The sequence below is a fragment of the Lepisma saccharinum genome, chromosome 16, assembly GCF_977018435.1.
Source record: "Lepisma saccharinum chromosome 16, izLepSacc3.1, whole genome shotgun sequence".
Taxonomy (NCBI): Eukaryota; Metazoa; Arthropoda; class Insecta; order Zygentoma; family Lepismatidae; genus Lepisma; species Lepisma saccharinum.
The window spans coordinates 4,913,386-4,938,432 of NC_139244.1; the positions used below are offsets into that span (position 1 = coordinate 4,913,386).

At 38.3% G+C, this 25,047-nt stretch overlaps 1 long non-coding RNA gene across 1 annotated transcript in view; it reads right to left on the minus strand.

Annotated features, from left to right (window-relative positions):
- The window catches only part of LOC145999865 (uncharacterized), a 320,014-nt gene that overhangs the window by 82,730 nt on the left and 212,237 nt on the right, over positions 1–25,047 (minus strand). The window lies entirely within an intron of this gene.

The following is a 25,047-nucleotide window of genomic DNA, read 5'->3' on the forward strand; positions in this document are numbered from 1 at the left end:
GTAAAATTCGTGTGGGTATTAATGTGTCTGACAAATTTACATTTCATGATGGGTTAAAACAAGGAGATGAATTATCTCCATTGCTTTTTAATTTTGCCTTAGAATATGCTGTTAGGAAGGTAAGAGAAACTAAAGAAGGACTAAAATTAAATGGTGTGACTCAGTTGTTAGCATATGCAGATGATGTAGACTTATTAGGGGATGATATAAATACAATTAAAAATAATGCTAAAATATTTTTCAAAACTGCTAAAGAGATAGGTTTGGAAGTTAACAAAGAGAAAACTAAATATATGCTTACAGGCCGAAACCAAGTGTTAGGTAATAATCAAAATCTAATTATTGATAACAACTCGATTGAACCAGTTTCCAAATTCAAATACTTAGGAGTAATATTAACAAATGAAAATTATATTAAACAGGAAATAAAAATTAGGCTTAATTCAGGAAATGCATGTTACTTCTCTCTTCATAAACTTTTGTATTCTCGTTTAATATCTAAGAAACTAAAAGTTAAAATATACAAAACAGTGATTTTGCCTGTAGTATTATATGGATGTGAAACTTGGTCCCTTACATTGAAAGAGGAACATAAATTGAGAGTATTTGAAAACAAGATCCTTAGGAAAATATTTGGACCTAAAAGGGATGAGGAGACAGGTGAGTGGAGAAGGTTACATAATTTAGAACTACATAATTTGTATTCATGTCCAGATATTATTAGAATAATTAAATCAAGAAGACTTAGGTGGGCAGGCCATGTGGCACGAATGGGAGAGGAAAGAGGAGTTTACAGGATTCTTGTTGGGAAACCTGATGGTAAGAGACCTGTAGGAAGGCCAAGACGAAGATTGAGGGAGAACGTTGAGATGGACCTAAAGGAAATCGGTAGGGATGGAAAAGAGTATATAGATCTTGCTCAGGATAGGGACAGATGGAAGGCCTGTGTTGCTGCAGCCATAAACCTTCGGGTTTAAGAAGGCTAGAGAGTTAGTTAGTTATGAGAATATTTCGCTGACCTTCGTGCTGGAGTGGTTATCGCAGCGCGACACAAAGCCAGGTGTCTTGAATTCGAATCCCGGCCTGTACATATGTGTTCTTTGTCATTATCATCAATCATCCTCATCGTTGCGATTAGCCAAAAGGGCGTAAAATAACGTAATTCAATAAATCAATTAACACTACATTGGAAAAACCTTCAAAGAACAGAAAAGTATTCTGTATCTGCTGTTTTGTTCAAACTTGTGTGGACCTTCAACTTACCTATATCAGACGAAAATTACCGAACAATGTATTCGACCTAGGCTATTATCATCACCACTGATTCGTTGTTACATTCAACATTGGGTACATCGATGGCACAACGTTACCTACCGTGCTCAAAAATACAGTTATAGAAAGGGCTATTGTAAAATCCTTGTAGAACATAGTTCTTAAGAAAATATTACCATCCCGGGACGATAGGTATTCACCAAGCTGTCTGCAAGAGCTCGTCAGGGCAGCCACCCGTCCAGTTTGACAAGCGCGAGGCACAAATCGATTTCAGGCTGTCCACCAGGCGACGCTGCGATCGCCGAAGTGCCCAATCCGAGGCGAGAGAGCAGCTGCGAGGAAGAAAAATACTCGCTGACCGTTTCTCTTAATGTTTTATATGAGTAATATTTCTCTACTCCAGTTCTGTGTTAGAGGCTTTTTTTTTTCAAGGATCAGCGACCGGGAAAAAAAAGAACATATTTTCTAGAAAGGCGGGAAAATATCCATTATATATAAAATATATCGTGAAATGCAGCCAATTCGAATGACGGATTGTTTGGCTACAAGCTTAGCTACACAGAAATAAATCGTACAGTCAACGAATTTATTAGTACTGTGTGAATTTATACAGGGCAATTTTGATGCACTCACTTTAACGTCTTGTAAAATTAATTAGAATTTTGTTCACTTTAACTGAGGCGAATTAAAGACTAATTGCAGGAAGTAATAGAGAATTCTACTTAAAATCAACCGAACGATATCAGTCGAACTGTACCTTCGACAAAAGTGCTGTACAAAGAAGCGAATTGTGGCCGTACTAAGCGAGCGTACTTCCTGTAAAACATGCATTCAATATATTTATGTACAGTGGGATCCATGAGTATTACCGTGCAAATTGTCCATCACCATGTTCGTTCACTTTATTTGACACAATAGGAGCTTCAAAAATTAAAAGAAAATTCAAAACAAGCTGTTAACAACTTCTGCACCAGCATACATAACAGTCCATCGCTTAAAATACATAGGATGTAAGAGAAAAATTAATGAAAATAGTCATGGACAATTTGCACAGTAATACTAATGGATCCCACTGTGCGTAGTTGGATTACGCAGAGTTTTACTGTGGAAAATTACTGAGCAGTCAACTGCTCTTCCACATTAATTCACCTTGTAAATAACAATTTAAGTCCTGTAACACTAACGGCAAGAATTATGGTAAGATAAGTATGTCTGTCCTTTTCTGTTCATAACTTGTTTCTTCATAATGCATATTAAAGTCTCTTCAAAGCCTTTATGATTACAAACTTTCCCAAACTGAGCCACGGTGTATTTCTTTACTATTATACTTGGTAAAGGGAACTTTAGGTGGATTTATACTACACTTGAGGATTTTTGTCTGTTATTACGAAGTTAAAACGTACATTGCCATAAATATAAATTCAATATTAGTGCCTACATAGAGAAATTTCGACTCGTCAAAATTTAGATAGTTCTGCTTGGTCCAGTCCATCAAAAATGTTTGTAGTATTTTGAATAAGGCAGTGTTACCAGATATAATTGTTAAAATAGCTCTATTACGTGACCTGTTGCTGTATACGATTTCATATATATGATAGGCCTAACGTTACATCTACATAGAAAAATATATCATAATAAAGACAGAAGCTAAAATTGTAGAGCTGCATTGCATGATTTAGCCTTTACTTCTATAATATCGGTCAAATATTCGCTAAGGGCGCAGTACTGCCTTCATATCACATCTTCACCTCATGTAGAACACAACTATACACTACATAAGCAATCTTACCAAAAATAACATATAGTAAGGACACGACGCTTTCATGTGGTGAACGGATTCTGAACTTCCTAGCGCCACCAAACGGGGTGAACAAATATTAGCTGCCAACTGTAAACAAGTGCGTAACGTTCCTTTTCCTGGTTCATTAATTACCATTGGGTGAAATGAGAGAGAGATCAACCATATCCACCATACATATGGTGGATTTAGTTGATATCTACTGTATGTACCATTCAAAACAAATCGAATCAATTTCTTGATGAATTCTAGCTGCTCAGTCGATATGTAGAAACGTCATCAATTTATTTTACTTCACTCTTGCGACACTTTTAGCTAATCGCGAAGAAAATTGATTGATTGATTGATTTGGTGTTTTAAGTTCACTTTATGCACAGTAAGGCTAATCGCGACTGGACCTACAGTTTAAAGTGGGATCCGAACCACTATGTGCCTCCACCGGGAATCGAACCCGGGACCCCTTGATTACAAGGCAACGACTAATCGCGAAGATAAGAATGAATGGTAAATAAGATGAAATTGATGAAAGATTGTAGGACAACTCACAGATGATTATGCTGGATGTGGGTGCAGACACCACGTTAGTTTTGATTCTCTTGTTTCTACACCGACGTGTGTGTGTGTATGTGGATTCTTGAATGCTCGTCATTTTGACTTTTTCCGAGCAGAATTTCGATCAACAGTTTGAGGATTCATATCACACAAAATTTACAACTCAAAAGTGTTTTTACTTTCTTCGGAAGTGCTCGCAAGAAATTTCCTTCCTCCGACGTGAAAACACAGAGCATGTGTTTCGAAGCTCTCTGAAGAAGAGGGGAATAAGAACCAACGCTACAGAACCTTTCCCCTAAAACCGTAAAGGAATTCCAGAACATGTACGGCGCTCCGGCCTCTTCCACTTCGCTGAAAGAACTTGGGGAAAGGGAATAAGGCTCAAGGAAGAAAAAAAAAACTTTGATGAACAAACCATGTTTCTGCAAAGCGAATGAGTACATGTCCAGACACGCAAAACGGGCAGGAGGCACCGTTCAAGGGGCCGCGTTGAGTTGTAAATGCTGGGCGGATTCCGAAAAGAAAGAAGGGATTTGTATTCTGAGGAATAATTCGTCACGAGGCCACAGAGAGCAGCGCCCCCTGTCCACCCCATTTCGTATTCTCTCGGTTCCCAAATTTGCTCCGTTATTGTCAAAAAATTCGACGCGGAGCTTCCAAAGGAAAGCAGAGGGGAGAAAAGGAGCTTGATACACAGAGCACGTTTCTCCCATACAACCCTCGTCCCGTCCCATGATCCTCCTTGTTTCTCCGGCAAAATATTCCTACTCGCATCCCCTCTGTCGGCGAGGGATGAAACTGTCCTTGCAGTAGGCCTCGCACATCTCTGATAATGCAGTAGGTCTTGTTTCTGAAAGCAACTATCACAGACAACTATTGACAGATCGGCAAAGATGGTGTTTTCGCTATTGGTAAACTTGAAAACCACAAAGTGGCAATCCTTGCTATTCTATGATTACACCTTCCTTTTCATTCGAAATATGAACAGTACCAGTTATATTAAAAAATGGTTTTAACTAATTCTTTCTCAATGTCGATATTTGGGTCACAGGCATCTAGTGTCCTAGAGTAGCCTGATAAGCTGGTATTCGAAGCCATTCATACATTTTCGCTATCCCCACTGAACTTCTTTGCTCTCTTTACCCAGGCGTAGTGTAGGAAAGTTCCCAGATTCCTTATTTGCGCCTCCCCCCCTCTCAGTCTCTCCCTCCTAATAACGGTTGCCATTATATTCTCAATGTTATCTTCATTTATTTCCCTGATATATTTTTGTCTTGCCTCCCCTGTTTCTTTGCACTGTAGGAGAATTGTGAAATTTCGTCTTGTCTTCACCGTATAGCGGGAGGGTATTCTACGCTCCCGTCCTCCCGTTTTAGTTTAACCTGTGCCCATCCCCCCAGTCTGAACCAGGCCAATCCTGACCTTTCTTTTCCCCCACACAAATCCACGAAGTTCCTCCTTCCGCATTCTCGATCCGTATTCATTATTTTTGCTGATATTAACGAAATTTTTGCACCGCATTCTACCAAAATTTTCTGTTTGTTAATGTCTTCCAGTCTGGCACGTATGGCCCCTAGCATCTTCATATGAATTCTCCCCTCTATTCCCTCTTCCCACACACATCCCAGCCCTATACTGTATAATTCCGTCTGTATCTTTGCTACCCATTGCCTCAAATTACCCCCAATTATCTTTGATTGTATACCGAGTTTCTTCAAATTTCTCCTCTCCATGGTGATCAGTTTTGCCCAGTATTTAATGCTCCTCATTTTGGGGATGCATAAGTATTGCTCGGTAAATTGCCCACGACTACTTTCATTAATTTCTCTCTTGAATTCTACGTTTTTTTAAGGAACATATTTTTACGTACCTGGTGCAAAGGTTAACAGCAGACGGTCTGGTGGTTTGTTTCAATTCTTGAAGCTCTCATTGCGTAAAAATGGAATAAATATGGTGGTGGACGATTTGCTTTGTAATACTCATGCATCCCACTGTACGATATGATTTTACGAATTGACGATTCATTTCATAATGTGATTAAATCTTGATTACAATTCATAAAATAAACGCTATTTACGACTTCTGCCAGAAAGTTGTAACTGCTCTTATAACATTGGTAATATTGTAACGTGGGAGTAAAGTTATTAATTGTGGACAGTGGGATCCACGAGTATTACCGTGCAAATTGTCCATCACCATGCACATTGATTGACCCAATAAGAGCTTCAAGAATTAAAAGAAAACTCAAAACAAACTGTTGACGACTTCTGCACCATAGCATACATAAAAATCCATCGCTTAAAAAACAGATAGGATATAAGAGAAAAATTAATGAAAATAGTCATGGATAATTTGCACGGTAATACTCATGGATCCCACTGTACATAATTGATTAATAAAGTTAATAATAACCATTAGATTTTTCCTCCTAGCCTAACTGGAACAACACAGGTAGCTCATACTAAGTATAAATTCTTTGCCGCCATATTTGATTTGGTGAACAAAGAGCCAGAAATACAGCTTTCACAAGAAAGTTTACATCTCCCCAACATCTGCGGGTGGCCAATCATTTGTCTCCTCAATTCACGCAGACAACAAAATAAGCAATAACAGCGAACCACATCGAGCGATCTGTTGGAAGCCCATATCTTTTATGTTCCTTTACAGTCACCCTGGCTTCCATTTTCTTTTATTTCTTTTTCATTCTCCTTTCTTTCGCACCTCCAGCCAGTTAATCAAAGACCAAGAATGACACAGATCTAAAAATTTTCCGTCACGTGTTGTCGCGAGCAGGGTTGAGCATTTTTTTGCTGGAATAAAAGACTGAATCTTTTCCTTCCCACTGGGAAATGGATCCGGGGAGGAAGAAAAATATATCAGATGATAGATAATGTTAAATGGCTGGATGGCATGCTGTAAAAGTGTATTTCAAAATGTGGGCAATTTCACCAGAACATAGCTGATTTTAATGTAACGAAACCCTGGTTTACAGAAATTAAAGGCACAAGGAATGTGGAACAAAATCATTTACAAGAGATTGAAACTGAACAAAACTCTAATTTTGTGTGTGACAATGATGAGGAAGATGTACATTACATTTGAGTGTGATTTGTATATTCAGGAAAGACAATATGCAAAACACAAACTGCACAATTTCTCTTCCACAGTGTCTGGAATTAGTATGCGAACCTAACCTTACAGTAGGATATATATTATCATTTTTTTTCACAAAATGTGGAATTTCAGTGTAACAAATGTAATTTGAATCAATAGTGGAATGTGTTTGGGTCAACAATAATGTAAACAAGGTTTTAAAAAGGAGCATGAAAGGTTATGTATAGTAAATTACTCTGGGCTAAACTATAAAAGGTGGTAATCCCAAATAAGTAAGTGAATTCTGTACTGACATGCAGCGTGAAGCGCAAATTCGTAAAGCCAGGATATTGCCTATAAAGGCAGAGAACTAAGAATCGATGGATGAAATAGGCGCAGCTACGGGGTGTGCCGGGTGTGCCTAGGCACACCCTAATGGGCTGCTTTATCAAAGAGAATTAAATACAGATATTTCAATCAGAGAGAAAATAAGCGGAAGTGTGTAAGAAGTTGAATATGTCATTACTTGGTACAGACGTGTGCATTATCGCTGATGAAACGAGTGTCTGTAGTTTTTCGATATTTTGATATCATTGGGGAAAGAAGATATTTACCACATTCTACTCTGTACTGCAGCGTCATTCTTCTATACCTGTCACAAGCTGCACCTGTGAGAGAGCTTTCTCCAAGCTTAAACAAGTTAAAACTAAATTAAGAGCAACTCAGAAGCAGGATAGATTGGAAGCTCTGCTCTTGCTATTTGTGGAACAGGAAAAAGCTTAGTCTATTGATGTAAATGAAGTTATTGATGAGTTTAAGAACATTGTACCTTTTGACAGACGTCTCTTGTTATAGATGACGTGTATTTTGATGTATTTGTTTGTAACATTTATGAACATTTTGTGTGTGTGTAATTTCTATGCAATTTGATTTTTTTCTGCTACATATATTCAGAAATTTTCAACACTGTCATTTAGTGAATTTATATTCCTTTACAAACATCAGTGCAGTTAAAGAGCCAAGTGATTGTGTTGCAAAATATGCTATTAAAAGGTACAAGACCTCATTTTTTTTCTTTGTACACACCCAAATATAAAGTTCTAGCTACGCCTATGGATATTGTTTATGGGGAGAAGTCAAATAGTATTGCCCACGTCGCGGAAATACAAAGGTTTCCGATTCTTGCGTGTGTGTGTGTGTGTGTGTGTGTGTGTGTGATCCTTCGAAAATCTTCACGGGCTTATGTAACAAAACCGCATTCGAAAACATTGGCGCCATCTGCTAACCGGTTCGAAATTACTCTCTACTCATTGAAAGTGCTTGTATGCAGATCTGTTTACCTACCTATCTTCCTCTGAAAGTGGCAAGATACAGTGTTCATTATTTTAAGTGACTTCAATTATACCTATCATTTTCTAAAACGTAAAAATGTTGAGAACAAAGAATGGAACGCGTGAATAGATCACAAATGGAAAGAACCAATTATTTCCTGTAGGCTACGCTAGAAAACAGACTGTCGACCAAGACGTGAAGCAAGTTCGTGGAGCCATTTTGTACGGCAAGAAATGAAAGACGGTGAGTGACTTTTAATCCATTTTCATGGTAATATTCATGTTAACATATTTGCAAAGACAAGAAAAGAATACTGGATACGTTCCTTAATAGTAAATTTTTTATGTCTTCATCGTGTAAAGAAATAATCCTTACATTCGCTTCATCTGGCCTCCGTTTTTTTCTACCTGGGAATTCTATTCACCAAAAACAAGTTTGCCGCGGCCACGTTGTAGTCCCATAAATCCTTGCTAGATGGCGCAGAGATCAATGTGTTTTGTAAAGAGAGCACCCTGCAGGCAGAAAAGGCAACTGCATGAAGGTGCTGTAGTACAATGTTGATATTAAAATAACCAAACTAATATCTCTGAATACAAAAATGAATATATAATATCCTGCAATACATAGAAAATAATTTATAAGTGGTCAAAGTGCAGTATTAAAGTAGGGTATGAATACCACAAACTAGTGTTCGAATTGAAGGGGGGTAAGCCAGGTAATTTCCCCCCTCTGAATGTGCATTCTTATGTGGGATGGCATGACAGTCATTCACTGTTTGAGTCATAAATTCGAGCTTGCTCTTCGCGATGTTGTGAAAAAAGATACAGTCATTGCACTTTAATTCTGTGATGGATGCACTTTATTTTATGTTCAGTCAAAACAGCAACAATCAAAAGGATCTGTTGGAGAGTTGTCAAGCAGTGGCAACAACAATGATGGAAATTAACAAAACGTTTGACATTTGTTGGGTGGCGTCTTGCCGATCTGTGTCGACAGTAATAAATAATTATCCGGTCCTCGTACATTTCTTTTAGAGTCGTGAGATCAGTGTAGTTGGAATGAAAGAGGAAGTGCAAAGGAATGTAAAAGTTGGTACCAAGCTAGTTATTTGTAGTAGAACTTTGTCTTTCCAATGTTGTATTGGATTTTCTCAAACAGTTTTCAAGGCTTCTACAGAAAAGAAGTACTAGTGTAATTACTGCATGGCAGGAACTGGCTGTGGCAAGAAAAATCACTAACTTCAATGAAAGAGCACCCTGGAGAAAGTGTAAAAGATGTATCATTTTAGTTTCGTCAAAATAAGCCAATGAGGGGATAAAAATCATATTTTCGGAAGCATTTCCTTCTGGGAGCTATTGATAAACATTAATTTCAGATTTGAAGATCATGGAATATTCGAAGAAGCATGTGTTTTGAACCATGAGGAGTGGCCTGAAAATGAAACAGAACGTATGTTGTAGATTAGGCACACGCAGGAGATGTACTACGTACAAATTTTCAGCGAAAAATGCAGGCTCGACCAGGACTCGAACCCGGGTCTCTGGCATACCGTTCCATTGGTCTAACCACTGAGCTACCGAGCCGGCCTGGACTCGCCTGATTTTTCTGCTGAAAATTTCTACGTAGAACGTATGTTGTATGGTGACAACTTTGTTGCGTGGTAGGGTTGTAACAGAAAGGGACTGCTTAGTTCCCAACTAATGCAAAAACATGAAGACGAGTTCAGCTCAGTAGGTGCTTTGCTGAGTGAACTTTCTGCAAACTACAGATCTTTCCAATATCAGTGACCGACTGTGAAAGAGGTTTCAGTAAAATGAACGTGACTAGGCCTTTTTAATGTACAATCTTTTCTTGAATGTTTCAAAAGACTAATATTTTGGCTTTGTGCCAACTTCGGCTAACCTACAGTATTTCGCTTGCAGTTTAAGTTGTGCGTTTTGAGGTACGTAATGCCAAGGTTTCCAAAGGAAAAAAGTCTAAAAAAGCTCACCAAAAAGCCGCGGAAATATTGTTTCCCACCACACCCCCCCAAAAAACAACCTTCTTTTGGGATAATTTTCAACTCTACAACAGGGGCGATTTCCCTGTGACAAAATTTTCTGAAATGAGGCTACAGCAAGGACACAATGCTGCAACACATCAGTTGGGTGCCAAAACTGAAGGTGCAAGGACAATTTATATTTTCTTTGTGAACAAGGCTTAGCGTTAAAAGGCAAAAGGCGGGGCCAAAAAGTGAGGGGAAATGTCTGACTGATGACTGAAGTAATTCTTCTGCATTTTCTTCAATTCGAACACTGCCACAAACCAAAATGTATTTGAGGAGAGAGGCCGGGAGACCCTAGTACCCCACCACATTTCATTTTCTACGCCAGAGCGTCCGTAAGAGGGGGGAAAGAGAGGGTACTTCAACCCAGAAAATGAATTCGGCGCATTCGTATAAATATATCTTAATGATAATACATAGCACACGAGACCGATGATTACACTGGGGAACAGTGAAATTGCGGCACAGTGTTTGAGAGCTAATTTAGGGCAATTTCATGCTGCTGAATAATGATATAATAATATATTTCCTGGATTGGCTCTAATTTATGAAATAAATGCAACTAAACCAAAATGGCGGAAACATAAGACATACATATAAATGAACTTCCAACAACAATTTAATATTTCTTTTTTTGATTACAATCATTATTATAAAAATAAATTTATATAGGCCTATGATCAAAATAATTAAGAAAATATGTACAAAATGAAGTAACAAACTATGTGAAACGTTTTCTATACGATTTCCTGCTGTATTGCTTTTGATGACAATCAATCTGTAAGCTCCAAAAGTAGTCGGCCATCACGTGGCGATCCCACCGTCCCTGGTACCTTTCTTCCATTATCCTTATATCCTGATGGAACCTTTCTCCCCGTTCTTCACTAAAATCACCAACGTTCTCAGGGAATCTGTCAATGTGGCTATGTAGAAAATGTATCTTCACACTCATATGAGCTCCCAATTTTTCAAAATTTTTCAACATATTTCCAACTATATCGGGGTACTTTTCTGCTCTGTGATTCCCCAAAAAGTTTTTGACGACGGACACAAAGCTCAGTCAGGCCTCATATTCGATGTAAGACATGTAAGTTGCAAAATTGGCATCATTTATGAGTGTACGAATTTGTGGTGGTCCGTCAAAGATTCCTGCATTCAATTTTTCAATACTTAGTACTGGAAAAGTGTGGCATATATATTTGAAACAATCACCACTTGTATCTAAGGCCTTGATAAACTGTTTTATCAACCCAAGTTAATATGCAGTGGCGGAAGGATAATTTTGTCCCTATCTATCAGCGGTTCATGAATGATATTAGCTTTTCCCACTAATATTTTCCCTTGGGGGCCAAACTTTTATCGTCCAATGCTTTTCTCTAGCACGACTATCCCACAAACATAGGAAACAGGGATACTTTGTGTACCCACTTTGCTGTCTAGTAAAAAAATCACCATCTTCAAATCCACACACACGAGCCACTTATGTTCAGCATATTCAATTTTTTTCCATTTTTATGTTTTGGTATTCTTCCTTAAGGTTTGTTGAGTGTCCGATATATTGCCTAGCAATTCTTGATAAGTTGCCTAGCAACAATTTACAAATAAATAAATAAGTTTACTATGGGAATTTGAGCCCATTATGAAAAGCGTAGAGTAATTTTACCTCCTACATTTTCCATGGTGTGTTTATTTTTATAACTGGAGTCAATTCAACTGAACCAATCATACAATTGGCAATAACAGCTGTTTTGTGTGCTGAAACTGTTTTTAAACTTTATGCCGCAAAATAAAATATTTTTTTTGTTCCCCAGTGTTATCAGTAAGTCTAGTCCAGGAATGTCACTAATGCATGTAGTATTTGAAGGAGAGGGTTGATCATCACGCATTTGTTTTCAAGTCCTCTTTATGCACAGAAAAGCTAATCGGGACTTGACCTACAGTTCCATAAGGGATCCGAAGCATTATGTGCCTACACCGGGGATCCCTTGGAAGAGAGGAGGGAGTAGCACTGTTTAAAAAAAAAAAAAGTGACATATTCTTTGAGTGTTATCTCGTAACTTATTTAGTATGATACAAATGTTAGAATAACCCATGCATAATTGTGCATATTACCAACGTTATCTCGTCTTTGTCTATGATAATATAAGTGACGATCATGCATTTTTCTGTATTAATTTTAAATATAACTGCGATTCAGAACTGGCAGCGTGAGAAGATACAATGGAACATTTCTGTACACTGGCGGCGATTGGGTTCCAAACCTTGAAGGGTAACGTGCCAAAACTGTGGTATGGGGGCAAGGACCCTTTACCTCCCCTTGGTAGATAAGATTTAGCATAGTGCGGGGGCAAACGTGGCAACTGCACCCCATGCCCCTCCCTCCCGCCCCTAATCGCCGCCACTGTTTCTGTAACATTCTTAATGTCTAGATTGTGGACAAACTATGATTGCCAGCAAGTACTTTTTCATTCATTATTGTTATCTTGTGAAAGTAACGCACAATTCCGTTCGCGGAAAGAAATTATCGATAGATTTCGATAATAACAGCAGAATATCCAACCCTGCTCAGGTTTAATTTTCCGTGACGTCTTGGCGTGGAGTTGTGAACAGCGCCACCTACCCGCTGGTCTCTCAAGGTATGGGGTCCACGACAAAAGACAAGCGTCACGGTGAGCCCAAACAAAAGAAGTCCGAAGAACAAATTGTTTCTTTCACACAATGGATAATAAAGCGTGCTGTATTATACTTCACACCTTCCCTCTTCCTCCATATTCTGCTTTCAGTTGGAAAGGAGCGGATATCAGCGGTTGATTTTTGTATCAGCGTTTCATAAGCTGATGATTAAGCTGTTAAGATTTTGATGAGTAGACAGGCAAGTTGCATTATCGATGGGCATGAAATCTCAGATTATAATTTGTCGTGATTTAGCCAGCGCAAAGTGTCTTATTTTTCGTACAGCGTCTTGTTAATTTCAGTGTGAACTGAACTTGTTTGTTTTGTTGGAGATCCAAGGATGTCAACTCTTTTTAGGGAGGAAAATGTACTTTTTTTATAAATATTATCAGTGCGAACTGAGGGGCTAAACCCAAAGCTCGACAAAAGTTGCACAAAGCTAACATTTTACACTTAAAGCGCTGCTTATTATGAACAATAACTTGAGGAAAACATTAATAAATCATTAGTTTAAACACATTAATCTCTTACCATATCATTCATTGCTCCGTCCTTGCTTCTTTTCAATATCATCCATGTTAATTTAATTTTGAAACACTTATTATATTGGATTAGTGAAAAGTGGCAGCAAAGCGAAATTAAATAAAGCAAATCGATCAATGAAACACTTATTAGTAGTTTCACAGCCAAATTAGCTGTTTTATGTTTTTAACTCTTAAATTCATTGAATACATACATGTGAACAGCATAAAATCATTGTTTTATTGTTTATCTTTTTAATGTAAATAATTTGGGTACATATTGTTAGTTTAACAAAATATATTTGGAAGACGAAAAGTTACTTGTAAAAATAACAATTTCATTACATCAAAGATTTTATAAACAAAAAATTGAATCCGCTCTTAGTAGCTTCCAAATACGTATTTGTATAACTAGCGCCAAGACTTCTGAAACCTCGAAAAGTATGCGAAGTACAGGCTTCCCCGTGACAGCCTAGGAACACTGCTTCCAAGATAGGGTTTCAAATACGGTTGTGGATCTATACATGTGGGAAGAAGCTTCATGGCATCTGATATCTGATTAGCGTAGCCACTTAATTAATGAATACGCGTTTTTCTACATTTAAATGTTACTATTTTTGTACTACCAGCAATCTCTGTATCGAATCTTATGAGGACCAAGCGAACTCATGGCCGAGTTGTACGTTTCTGAAATTACCATCTCTTTTCCACTTGACGTCATTTCTGAAGAACCAATCTCCATTCACTATCCCTTATGGGCCAACCTGTATGGTCTTATCATAAACTTTTCATTCTTTGCAGGAGACATTTTCCACTTTTTAACAAGTCTCTTCTCGCTGACGTCACTTTTAAGTAGTTGTAGTTGATGTATACAGAATATATTTAACCAATTTATCTAAAGGAACCTCTTTCTCGTTGTAGATTCATCTTGAAAGTGTTAACAATCATTGTACCAGATATTTTGCGACGGATTTTTACGTCCAGAGACAAGACTTTTTCACAGGAAGGAGTGATAGATGCAAACACTGCAGATTTTTTTTTTTTCAAGAACAGATGAAACGAAAAGCAATGGAGTGTCGAGGGCACTGACGACTGAGGATCCTTCTCGCCGCTTTCCTAAACGATTTCGTATTCGATTCCGGTCGATTTACAAGTCAATGGGGCTCCGGGGGGAAAGGCACCGGAGAATGTTCCGCGGGGGTTGAATGCCGAATGGGCGAGACTCGCTGCATATTCGTCCGGAAAGTGATTTCTCCTTCCTTATTTCGGAAACGGTCGAAACGGGCCTCTGAATCATTCATTAGATCTGTGTGGTTCTTATTTCCTTTTATTTTCTCTCCTCTTTTTGCGCGGGAAAGGAGTGATAGAGAGGTGTTATTCTAGCAGAAGTTCCCTTCCATACGAAGCAGGTTGAGGACCACAATTGCATACAATTTGCATTGTATTTCAGACGATATTTATTGTAGTGCACAAAGGAAGGGCAATTTTTTTTCATTTCAGGTTACTTACATTGTTTACACTGGCGTACGTAAGAGGGATCTCATGGGGCTGTAGCCCCCTCTGAAATTTTGAGAAAATGAAAAGCAGTAAAGAACTCGGGGAAAAACAAAGTGATTAATGCAAACCAAAATGACCCCCGATTACCAATTTAGTCTTTGAAGAACTAGCGAAGGTTAAAAATTGTAATTCTGAAATATTTTATTGTGTATTCCCATCCCTAGAACTCTAGTAGGTAATATTACCTCTCCAGTCCCCTCCGAAAGAAAATTCTGCATAGGCTAGTGGTTGTATGCTACCACGATCATGCATGCGTGTTCCTTGTGATTGTCCTTTCATCAATTCCACTATGTCATCACTCATCCTCAACTTCGTAATTAGCCAAAAGGTGCAGAAAGGTAAGTAAAATCAAATCAATCAATCAATCAATAGTTTCCCTCTACAGTTATGAGAATGTTTTGCCAGATTATATTTTCGGATATATACAGGGTGTCCGAGAAGTCCTCGTATCCCTAGGTTTGAGTATCACAGAGAACAATGTCAGTGTAATTTTAGTTGTGGTATTAGTAACACTGCTTTCATAGGCCGGGCTGACATCACGATACTTGTTCGGACCATATTTTTTTGACGACTATGTGAATGGACATTCTTATTTACGCATGTTGCAAACGTGTTTTTTTTTAACTCGGCTGCAAGAGAATGGAATCATGGATCGTGTGTGATTACAGCAGGACGGGGCTCCAGTCCATTTTTGGGTGTGGTTCTCCAACATCTCCATCCCCATTCAAATGGACCCCACCAAGCCCGGACCTTACAACACAAGACAACTCATTGTGGGGAATAATCAAGTCACATGTCTCTCATCGTCGGTAAAGGAGAGATGAAGAATTGCGCGAAAGCCATTCGAAAGATAACTCCTCAGATGCTCCGCAACATGTCAAAGAGGACATGGAGACGCATACATCTGTGTGTACAGCACGATGGAGGACATACAGATCCACTGGATGCATAGTTCGTATATATAAGAACTGAACTATAGTATGTACTATATAAAGAAACTAAAATTACAATGACATTGCTCTCTGTGAAGCTCAAACCTAAGGGTACGAGGACTTCTCGGACACCCTGTATATTAAAAATATATAATAATTTACATTAAATCGCGAAGAAAAGTGGAATATCTCACGTAAACTACCAAATAGGTTGGATTACCAATTACAATATATCCCCAGTTTGCAAGCTCCTTGGGGATGGAGGAAGAACAAATATTGTTGTCACAGTCCAAGAGATTATAGAATAATTTGAAAGCTCCAATATCACTACGGTGATGTTTCATTTGTGAGCGGTGATAGAACATTATCCTCACTGAAAACGATATGTCTGGATATATAATATACTCTTCTGTCAAAACATATACTTGTATTTAGCAGCATACTTTAAAATAGTCTCAATTTTTCTTCACGCGTCATCCGGTTGGAATTTCATAATCTAGTAGCCTTTAATATGTCACTGTAATCATATCTGGTGTGTCTGTCGGTCCAATTATGTGCATTAAATAAATACAGAGTTCCCACGTAAACTCTAACTGAATTTTCCGTGAGATTTCCCTGGGTTTTCCAGAATCAGCACATTTTTCCCAGAGTACTCAATGCCCAGAACGGTGTCGTGTCGTTTGCGCCGAGGCTTCTTATCGGTTCATTTCCGCCGTGACATATGTCAAGACCTTCCTTGGCTGGTTTTCCCACAATCCAGAGTGTCATCACCGCCGCGTGCACGTGTGTTTATGGTCACATGGTGCATAGTGCATAAAGTGGACTTAAAACATAAAATCAAACGTGTGTTTATGACGTTTCACAGCTGTGTTTACACTGAAATGTTAAACCTATCCAGAGTCAAATATGACTTTTCTTTGCTTATTTCAAAAGACGTTACACAGGATTACTTGTATCAATTTTATTCCACAACACAAAATCAGCATCAGCCTATTAACTATTGTTAAAATCTTGCAAGCATTCTACAAGTACTACGTAAATGTACCCTTGGGAAGCAACATAAATGTGCCAGTCTATTTCACTTAATTATTAGACTATACACTACATAAAATCGTCAAAAACATTATAAATACAGTATTATTTTTTGCAAACATTATACAAGTAATAGCTACGTATATATAAACAAAATATTTCGATAATATAATAATCACTTTCGGATTAATCTCAGGACAGTAGTTCTTAATGAATGAAAATAATCTTTGATAAGTTCTTTCGGTTTTGTCCGGAAGTAAAGCATAAACTACCAGTGACGTGCGGTGACGTCGACACTTGGGGTAGCAATGAGTGGCGTGCCCAACGGGTCATAATCCCCCCCCCCCTTTTAGGGCCCAGTATTCCTACAAAAAGAACGTCAAATACAGAAAAAATTGCAAAGTTAGGAATGACTACAAAAAATTGTACACATAACTTCCACCCACTTTCGAAAATCTAAAACGATTTGATTTGACTACTGAGCCAGAGATGCCGGGTTTGAATCTCGACTTGGCAATGGGTGGTGATCTTTGTGTGTCCCTTCATCAATTTTATCACATCGTCTTCGCGATTAGCCAAATATGGCGGAAAGCGAAGTAAAATAAACCAAATCAAACAATCAATCAATGAATGATTTGATTTGATTCGCTATTTTATACATTTGGTTAATCGCGAAGATGATACGACAAAATTAATGAAGGGACAAACACAAAGAACACCCATGTCCAGGTAGGGGCTCGAACCAGGAACTCCTGGTGTTGTAGCGCGCTGTGGTAACCACTCCCCCACGGTTGGTTGATTTGATGGTTGATTTGACGTTTTAAGTCCACTTTATACACAGAAAGGCTAATCGGGACTAGACCTATAGTTTAATGTCGGATCCGAACCACTATATTCCTCCATCGGGTACAGATCCGGGACCACTTCCATTCCCCCAAGGAGGTCGGCCGACAACAAACATGTGAGGAAGGCGCTAACCATTCGGATACGTGGGTATCGGTAAAGCAAACTGCATTTCTCCTGAGTAGTAATTTTCAATTGAATTTTTTAAATACCATCTTTATATATGATTAACGTTTTTTCAAATTTTGCATTGCTTGATTTCCCTAATTTCCCCATCTCACGATCACGTTACTGAAGGATCCGGGCTCGAACCCTGGCTTTTGCATGAGTGTTTCTTTGCAACAACTCTTCACCCGTTTAATTTAATCAACGTTCATCGTCATGGCAGAAATTAGGTAAAGCAATGGAAGAGAGAAGAAAATACAAATAATTTCCTCCCAGTGCATCTGAAGGGGACTGTGAAATCAGGAGCCTAGAATTCTCTTTTTATGATTGTCCCTCACGACTTTCCAACTCTTAGCTACTTATTCCGATTAAATCTATACAGCTAGAAAAAGCAATGGGTAACAAAACACAACTTTAAACAAACCATTTTTCTACTTTCTTCAATGATATTAATTTGGCTTTTTGAGTTCTGGGATACATTTTTCATTTCTAATTTTCTCATTATTCACTGCAGGCAGAGTACAACACATAAGAACAAGAATGCACGCTCGTCACGAATCCCAGCCTGAATTGTTCTTTGCGAGGTCCCTTCATCAATTTCATTATATCATCACTCATCCTCATTTCCGCGATAACCAAATGTGGCAGAAAAGCGAAGTAAAATAAACCAAACCAACAACAAGAATTAGAACGCGCGTTCACTTGCCCAAATAAATACATCCGTATTTATGATTGTTTAGCTTATCCATTTTTTATAGGAGGCCAAGAGATTAGTATATTTAAATAAAACACTACTAAAACGAGAGCAAGAGAGAGCGTGCGCAAATATTTGTTATTTAATCATTATATATTCCATATTTTTAAAAAGAAGCATAAAATTTGTGTTTGCACATAAGACGTTCCAATTGCATAAATAATAAAAGCACATCCCATATTATACATACAGATTGTACAACGTGTAAAAAGTAGTGTAAATACAGAGGACAGAAGTACTGCAGAAAAATTTCCCCTTATTTCTTTAGAAGGTTTACAAAGGAAGCGAAGGGAATCCAATCCCCTATCTCTCCTATAGGAGATAGACTGGAGGACCTGAAAGCACGGGCTTTCAATCATTGGAGCGGTGGCGAGGGGGCAAGGGAGGTAGAGGCAGAAATCTTCCCTTTCCCTTCGAAAACCCGTTTCTACCTGGAACTGTGAGGCGGAGAAAGAGCGAGCTAGGCCGCTGAAAGCACCGAGGGACGAGAAGCGCGTGAAAAAAAGTGTTGCATATGAACTGTGGCTTCAACAAAACAATAAATATTGTGATTTGAAAATAATTAGAGATTTGAGATTGATTGATCTATCTCTGCTAGACTAGCTACTCCTCAGTGCACGTCACTGTAAACTACTGTACTACGGATGTCGATATGAAGGGTATACAGCTGATAAAACTTTAGAGCAGACGCCAAATGTGCCATTTAAAAATACGGATTCTGAGGCTGCCAAAACATTTTTGAATCTGACACTAGCAAAAACTAACAACCGCTTTCCATTTTCCGTGTCGTCAAGGTGAAGAAATGGAGAACCGTCATTAAAATACTTCAAAGATTCTGGTAAAGTGAGATGATCTGCATCTGGTGCATCTTGTTGAACACCTAAAATCGATCTCCTTTTACTGTTCAGGTACACTTCTTTCTATCGTAAACAGGAACGTTACTAACAATATCCAAACCTCGGTCAAGACATTCATCCATTTCTAGTCGGAATATTTGCCAAACAGACGTTAACACTTCTTCACGAACTCTCTTCTTGCAATTCGTGAGTTTCTTCTTAATTTCAAGCCCAGCATGGTCTGGCACACATGTATGTTCTGGGATGCGCACAATTCTTCCATCTTTGACGATTAACACACCTCGACATTTAAGGTTATACTTTTCCTTGTAGATCCCTCATATATACTTTCATCTTACATTCATTTATCAATCACCTTCCTTTTCAATCAAAGATAAACACAGCTGCAGCTGGTCAACGTCATAAACACACGTATGCGCGGCTGTAATGACACTCCGGATTGTGGGAAAACCCACCAAGGAAGGTCTTGACATATGTCACGGCGGAAATGAACCGATAAGAAGCCTCGGCGCAAATGACTCGGCGCAAGCGGCACGGACTCGCCCAGAACATTACTATTCTAAATATATTTTACAATGGCAACGGTGCATCTGTTTCATCACCAATATTACCGATCTGATATATTTATAAACAATCTGTAATTTAGTGTATTATTCTGCCATCTTGTTATTTATTTTATGAATAAGAACATGTAATTAATGTTATGGTTTTGCAAAGTAAATATCTAAATAAGTATATTCTTTTCAAAGGCAAAACCCACCACAATCACTTGGTTATGTACATTAATTAAGGAGGTGAATGAACCATTCATCAAACATTCAAGGAGCACTTCCAATTTTATGTCAGTTCAAAATTTTGTGTAGTACTTTATTAGTATCATCCAATAACAAAACAAATTAGAGAATAAAATTATATCTGTATGCACTTAATTAAGGAGTAAGGTTTTTTTTTTGGGGGGGGGATATTCACACTTTTTTACAGCACACAAAATAACAAAATAAATTTCAAACACCGTCACAAGCTTTGGCTCATCATGTGGTGTTCAAAGTCATTGCTAAGTGACCTACAGAAGTGATAGAATGTTGTCTTTAGCTTTTATAATGGAATGGGGCGATTATGAAAACCATGTGGCTGTTTAGCAGCCTCGAAGATAGGGAAGTCAGCTGAAACTTTCAAGATTCTCGAGAAGCTACAAATCTCCCAAGTGATTCAAGTATCGTACTGTCCAGCATTTCAGTGACACTGGAAAGGTGAAAGACGGGCCCAGAAAGGGACAGCCACGTACTAGAAGGACTGTGCAACTGGAAAAATCAGTATACGGAAGCATCAGTGATGGTCTGTGCACTGACCAGTTCCAAAATGTCCATGTCCCGTATGTTGCAAAGTGACCCAGGACTGAAAGCTTACAAACAACATACAGACCACTTTCTAGCCTCAGAAAGCAATAAAGGCAAAGTGCCTACTGGATCATTAAGCATAAATTGGCACAGAATTATCATGGAAGCAGCTTTCAACTTGCAGGATGACAGGTTTTATGCTACAAGAAATTAGTAAGAAGGATACAGAAGGGGCCACATTCTGCTTCAATCATGGTGTGGTGAGAAATGGGGCATCATAATAACATCACTGAGCTCCTTTTCTGCAAGAAAGGGGTAAAAACATCAGCCTCAGTGTACCAGGAGTAGTGTTGCCCACGGGACGAGACGGGACAGGCTTTTAAAAATTCGAGACGAGACGAGATTGATCATGCGTCCCGAGAACAAACGAATATTTTCGAGACGAGACAGCATTTCACAGCATTTCCACGAGACGAGACAGGCCAAAGTCTCGTCTCGTGGGCAACACTAACCAGGAGACAATGGTCAAGGATCTAGGCAATATTATTCCATTGCCAGGAGTAGAGTTTTCAGCAGGATTGTGCACCAGCTCATACGGCTCAAACAACCCAGCAGTGGCTTGAGACAAATGTGCTCAACTTTAATTCAGATGGATCATCTGGCAGTGCAGGACTCAGCTCTCTGGACTAGAAATTGTGGTCTGTACTTCAAGACAAGATTTGCAAGAAGATATAATGCAGTATTGTCACTTTGAACCACTATTTTGTGAAGGCAGTGAAAGATTTTCCATCTCGATACAGGCGTAATGCAATTGATGAGTGGCCACATACACTTAAGTCCATGTGAAGGTCAAAGGCGGCCATATTGTGCTTTGTGTACACAATATATCCGCAGGATATAATATCTTGAAGTATATTCTGTTATTTCATTCAGAGCTTTGAAATATTTACAGTGATGGACAAAAGTAATCATACAGTGGAACTGAAAGCAAGAAAGGATGAATTGCATCAGCTAGGAAAACAATAAGGAAGTCAAAACTGTTAATGCTTGACCATGTATGCATCAAACGATATATTGACAACAAAAATAATTATCAGATGCTGCTTGTAAAAAAAAAAAATACAATACTTTCTCAATACCCGCTTCTTTGGCTGGACAAAAGTATTCATACACCAACATAAAAGTTCACTTTGAAGACAAGAAAGAAACAAATACCATGTCGTCAGAATTTAGTATGCATTCCTCTGTTATGGAGAACAGCTGTCAGTCTCTTTTGCATAGAATGAACAAGAGGCGTGGTTATTTCAGATGTAATATTGTGCCACTCATGCAAAATGACCTCTTTCAGTCTATTCTTGCTTGGTATGTCATGATTTCGGAGTCTGGTTTCCAAATGGCTCCAAAGATGTTCAATGGGGTTAAGATTGGGGGACTGAGGTGGAGTTTTGAGTGTGTGAGGAGTATTATATAACAACAAAAGGCGGACAATCTCAGCTGTATGTTTAGGGTCGTTGTCCTGCTGGAAGTAAAAATCATTCCCAAGACCCAAATGATTGATACTCTGCTGCAAATTGTTCTTCAGAATATCCAAATAGACAAATCTATCCATAGTTCCCTCAAGACGAGTTCTCCAACACCTGAGGCTGACATACAGCCCCAGACCATAACGCCACCACCTCCATGTTTACCTGTGGCCAAGAGATTTCGAGGCTCAATTTCAGTATTGGGCTTTCTCCACACCAAAATTCTACCATCGCTATGGATAATATTAAATTTACTATCGTCCGTAAACAACACTTTATCTCAGAAGTCCAAACTTTTACTCACATACTCCTTTGCAAATGTTAATCTGGCCTTCTTGTTCTTCTTACTGATGTACGGCTTCCTTCTAGGTACCCTAGCTCTGTACCCTGCTCGGTTGAAAAGCCTTCTAATACTTCTCGAGGACACTTGTTTTCCCAGGTGTTCGTGAACATGTGCCGACACTGCTGACGACGTTAATTTTGGATTTTTCTTCATCATTCTCAACAGTCCTTGTTTCTCTCTCGAAGTAAGTTTCTGAGGACACCCAACCCTTTCCCTATTTATCAGCACTTTTGTGTCATTATATCGTTTGATGACACTTTGCACAGTCGCACGACTTCTCCCAACTATGTCTGCGATTTCAGAATATGATTTCTTATTGAGGTATAATGATATCATAATTCTCTTCTCTTCGATCTTGGTTTCCTTCCCTTTGCGGCCCATTTGACTTCCTGCAGCACGCCAACACCAAACCAACCACTTCCTTACACAGGTGCAAGTGCAGTAAACAAATATCTGGCACTGAATGATGGCAACGGTTGTTTCACGAACTTTTTTTTGGGTTTATAACTTGGCGTATGAATACTTATGACCATCCAGAAAGCAGTTTATCTAAGGATTACCCACATTTCTCATGACAATTTCAATTGTATGCACACAATTGCTTTGCGTTTCTATTCTTGCCATTCCAATGGAGCATATGTGCTACAGACTTGACTTGCCTTTACGGTCTTCTTTGTATAATAACATGTTTCATTCAGACAATGCCTTTGTATGAATAATTATGTCCATGACTGTATATTGCAAGACTGGGTGTGTATATGTAGAATACCTTTAGTAAACAGAATATTGTACAAGGTGTCTACCAAAATAACAAATCAAAAAGCTTGACTTTTTCTTGACCTTTTGTATTTATTCTTAACATTTATTGAATCACCCATAGGCGTAGCTACGGGGTGTGCCGGTTGTGCCTAGGCACACCCTAATGGGCTGCTTTATCAAAGAGAATTAAAGACAGATATTTCAATAAGAGAGAAAATAAGCGGCAGTTTGTAGGAAGTTGAAAATGTCATTACTTGGTACAAACGTGTGCATTATCGCTGATGAAACGAGTGTCTATAGTTTTCGATTTTTTGATGTCATTGGAGATAGAAGATATTTACCGCATTCTACGGTGTACTGCAGCGCCATTCTTCTATACCTGTCACAAGCTGCACGTGTGAGAGAGAGCTTTCTCCAAGCTTTCCAAAGTTAAAACTAAATTAAGAGCAACTCAGAAGCAGGATAGATTGGAAGCCCTGCCATTGCTATTTGTGGAACAGGAAAAAGCTTAGTCTATTGATCTAAATGACGTTCTTGATGAGTTTAAGAACATTGTACCTTTTGACAGACGTCTCTCGTTATAGATGACGTGTATTTTGATGTATTTGTTTGTAACATTTATGAACATTTTGTGTGTGTGTGTAATTTCTATGCAATTTGATTTTTTTCTGCTACATATATTCAGAAATTTTCAACGCTGTCATTTAGTGAATTTATATTCCTTTACAAACATCAGTGCAGTTAAAGAGCCAAGTGATTGTGTTGCAAAATATCCTATTAAAAAGGTACAAGACCTCATTTTTTTCTTTGTGCACACCCAAATATAAAGTTCTAGCTACGCCTATGGAATCACCCCCTACTTAGGTATAGTTGGAAATTAAGAAAATAGATATTTGTATTCAATCAAAAACTCCTGCCCCAAGGCCGGTTATGATGAAATCTGAAGCTGTACTTTAAGAAGAGATTTAGACTTGCTTTAATTATTAATGCATGTAAAAAATATTCATACGAAATAAAGCGAACAAATCTTAAACACAACTCAATACAATTTTAGATTTTCAAATATTCAATTTTATCAAATCACTGTACAGGTATTGTAAGTTTACTATACTGTAAAAAAAAATAGCAAAAGTTCTTGACCTATCCATTGATTTCTTGACATTCTTGACTGGCAGACACCCTGTTATAATTTCAATTAATCTGTGATGCAAAATAAGCACATCTGAAGCCTAGATCTTCAAAATAGTTCATATAAAGCAAGTTAGTGAAGTTGAAATTATTAGTACAAGAACAACCATTTAGCCCTTCAGGTGTGCTTCATTGGGACTCAATGATAATTAGATGTTTTTCCCTGAGTTTTTACTTTTCTTCAAATTCCCTGAGAATTACAGGTGTGTGGGAACCCTGTAAATAGCTTCACAGCGTGTTAAAACACGCACACTAGTGAAAGCATTATTCCTGACAAGAAAGCTCCAACGTGCCACGAGAAGTTCAAGTTAGTGTATACGTACTTGGTCTCGAACAGAATAAAGGAAAAGAATTAATCGGAAACATGGTTAAATATGCTCATAAAAGAAAACTTCGCCCGGAAATGCACAAGGGAACGAAAAGAAGAAATCACAATTTATTTCACAAAAGTGACAGGAAAGAAATGTGCTGT